The sequence below is a fragment of the Mesocricetus auratus genome, unplaced genomic scaffold, assembly GCF_017639785.1.
Source record: "Mesocricetus auratus isolate SY011 unplaced genomic scaffold, BCM_Maur_2.0 Super-Scaffold_100041, whole genome shotgun sequence".
NCBI classification, from domain to species: domain Eukaryota; kingdom Metazoa; phylum Chordata; class Mammalia; order Rodentia; family Cricetidae; genus Mesocricetus; species Mesocricetus auratus.
In genome coordinates, this window is record NW_024429218.1 from 6,505,316 (window position 1) to 6,509,255 (window position 3,940).

A 3,940-nucleotide genomic window follows, 5' to 3' on the forward strand; every position below is an offset into this window, starting at 1 on the left:
CAACCCAGACCAAAGCAGCATCCCAAACCCAGATCACCATGACTCTGGATGGCACCACCACTCCTCACCACTTTCACCTCTTCAGATACGCCTCTGTCCACCACACATGACCTACCCTGTCTGTCTCTCTCTCCCATACTACACCATACATTTGCTCACCCATAATATTGCCTGACTGCCCGAGGCTGTGTTTTCTCCTCGGAGATCAGGGTAGACCACCTCAGGCGTGCATGTGGGTCTCCTTGTCCTGCTCAGCCCATGGGTAGAACCATGCTTTGCCCTTAGAGCCCAGGATAGACCACCCCAGGCATGCCTCATTATAAACCTTCATAAACATGAACATTAGTAACCACATGGCAGAGCCTATACTGGGCTGTTTTGAGATTTCCTCTGCCAATGGAATTAATCCAAAACGCTTCCCTTTAGACTCAGGCAAACTTTCCAGACAAGGGCAGAAAACAGCGACTTTTTTCACCACAATATCACAAGAATGATCTTCAGGCCACATATTAATATTCTTCTCCTCTGAAAACTCTTCAATAGCCCCCCACAGTTCAAATCACCCTCAGCACCACTGTCTTCCATGCTCCTACTAGTGTGGCTCATTGAGCAGTGCTTAAAGCATTCCACTGCTTTCCAAACCCAAAGTTCCAAAGCCCCAATTGCTCCAAACAAAAACTAGGTCCTGCCAATCACAACAATATTCCAGTCCATGATACCAATTTCCGTCTTAGTTAGGGTTTCTAATGCTGTGAAGAGACACCATGACCATGGCAACTTTTTTCTTACGTTCACTTTGCAGTCAAAGACCATGGAAACTTCTATAAGGGAAAGTATTTAGCTGGGGTGGCTCACTTGCAGTTCAGAGGTTCAATCCATTATCATCACGGTAGGACATGGTGGCTTGTAGGCAGACGTGGTGCCGGAGAAGCTCAGAGTCCTACATCTTTCAGGCCACAGGAAGTGGTCTTATATCACTTGGCATGGCTTGAGCATATATGAGACCTCAAAGCCCGCCTCCAAAGTGACACGCTTCCTCCGACAAGGCCACAGCTCCCCATAGTGCCATTCCCTTTGGATGGGCATTTCCTTTCAAACTACCACACCCTCTTAGCTGTTGAGCCATCTCTTCAGCCCCATAAATTGAAGGTTTCGAGGGTCAGTCAGGAGAGACAGCTGCCGATCCTTGTCTGCATCCTCAATGGTCCTTTTCACCTTCTGAGAGCTTGTCACCCACTGTACTTCCCAGGGTCTGTTGCCATGACACATGTACTTTTTTCTCCTTTCTCTTCTGTTCTCCTTTATTTTTTGAAGTATCTTATTATATACAAAATCCACCTTTCCAACTCAGTAAACAAAACAAATAATTACAATGAATTTAATGCTCCCTGTCCAGGATTTGTCCCATAGATAGCAAAGGCCTTTATTAAAAGCAGTGTTGAGATTTATTTTAAAAAAATTCAGTGCCAGGCATTGGTGTATACCTTTAATCCCAGCACTCGGGAGGCAGAGGCTGGTGGGTCTCTGTGTTTGAGGTCACCCTGGTCTACAGGGAGAGTTCCAGGATACCCAGGGCTACACAGAGAAACCCTGTCTTGAAGAACCAGAACAACACTTTGAATAGATTTCGAGATCAACGACTGATAAACGCAAAGAGGAGCTGGGTCTGGGTGGTGAGGAATGCTTGAGAGCGTGGGCCCAAATTTCTCTGAGTGTCGCACTTCGGGTTTGCTTGCTTGCTTGTTTGTTTGTTTGTTTTGTTTTGAGACAGGGTCTCTCTATGATGCTGCTGTAGCTGTCTTGGAACTCACTCTGTAGACCAGGCTGGTCATGAGCTCACAGAGATCCGCCTGCCTCTGCCTCCTGAGTGCTGGGATTAAAGGCGTGCGCCGCCGCCACCACCCAGATACACTTTGTGTTCTTTCGGTAGTCACATGTAAGCCATCATCTTCAAAGGGTAGCTAAGGAAACAGCCATCACAGGGTGATTCCTGAGGCACCTGTCAGAATCACAGTGGGTTAGAGGATTCAGACGCTGCAGTATGAAAACACTGATCGTCTGCAGCAGAGACGCTGCACTATGAAAACACTGATCATCTGCAGTGAAGACTCTGCACTATGAAAACACTGATCGTCTGCAGCAGAGACTCTGCACTATGAACACTGATCATCTGCAGTGAAGACTCTGCACTATGAGCAACACTGATCGTCTGCAGTGAAGACTGCACTATGAAAACACTGATCATCTGCAGCGAAGACTCTGCACTATGAACAACACTGATCGTCTGCAGTGAAGATGCTCCCGGTTGCTCTGGCGTTTGTTCCAGGCTTTTTCTCCTTTCTGAGCCAGTACCCCGCTCCCAAATCATGGCACAAGACTTAGTAGTAGTTTTGAATGCTCGTTTCTAGCTGGTTCATTATTTTTGTTTTGTCTTGTTTAACTTAAAGTAACCTGTTTCTCTTCATCTATGTTTTGCCTAAGGGCTTTTAATCTTTTTCTGTGTGTCCTACTCTGTGCCCGATGGCTGGCACTGCTTTGTCCCCTTCCACCCTCCTGCTCTCTCTCCCCTCCAGACCATACTCCTCCTCCTGTTTACTCTCTCTGCTTTCCAGCTCTGCCCACCCTTTCTCTGCCTAGCTATTGGCCATTTAGTTCTTTATTAGACCAATCAGGTGCCTTGGGCAGGCAAGGTGAACCAAATGCAGCACATCTTTTCATAATTAAAAGGACAGCAGCGCAAGCAAAAGTAATACATCTCTGCATCATTAACAAATGTAACACATCTTTGCCTGGTTTAAATAGCATTCCACAACAAACATCTGCTTGGACTAAAATGTGCTGCATGCTCTGCCGGGCAATCCTTCTACCTGTCCTGAGTAAACTCACTCTCTCACTCCCTACAGGAAACCCTATTCTCTCCTCAAACACGCCATGCAACACCTCCTCCTTTTCAGTAGATAACCTTGTCTGTAGTTTTACTAGGAAAACTGAAGCAATACAAAAAAAGCTCAGTATTCTACCAACAAGTGCACAAAACCACCTTGTTCATACTCGTACTTTCTCCGTTTGCTTCCACAGCATGTTCTGGGGAATTCCTTTTTATGATCACTCAAAGTCACTAATTTTCTCTTCTACTGTATTGAAATTCAAATCTAGTAATATTTCAGTGCTTATGTTTTCCAGTTAGAATTCCTAGTTTGTTTTGTTTCCTTTTTACATATTTTTTGTTTATATAAAGTCTTTTCTCTAGTACTTTTCTTTGGCTTGTCTTTGTGCCATAATCATGTGTTGTTATATGTTGATCTCCTTGAACCTTTTAGTCACAATTACAGTTAAATCTTATCAACCAGCTTCAGAGATAAAATTTCACCTGTAGTCAGTTCATATTTTAAGGATTTGTTAGATTGCTTTCTAAGCCTTAGAGTCATCTATACTCTTTTGAATTGGGTGTGCGGTCTCACTCTGACACATTTGGAAGCTTCTGTTCCTTCCTTGAGCCTTCACTACTGAGACCATCCTTGTCCATTAAGAGACCTTGATTAGAAGCCAAATCTGGAGTAGTAGCTTGGAATTCCTACCCCAAGGTGATATCAGGATCCCACGGGTCCATTCACAGAGCAAGTAAGTAGCTCAGCTCAGTTTTTTATTACAAGATTATATCTATGCACACACACACACACACACACACACACACACACACACACAGTTGCCACAGCTTCCTGCAAAACTGTTTCTCCAAGGAGAGGCAACATGTGGAATTTTTTTTCAGTCTTCACTCCTGAAAAGGAAGGAGGTTTTTAGCTGTAAGACTAGACTCAGAACCTCACGTAGCAGTCCTAATGAGTGCCTTGTCTACCAGACGCTGAAAGAGCTAGCCAATTCCCGGCATACTCTGCATTTTCCATAAACTATAACCTCGGCCTGCCTGCTTAGTCATCTT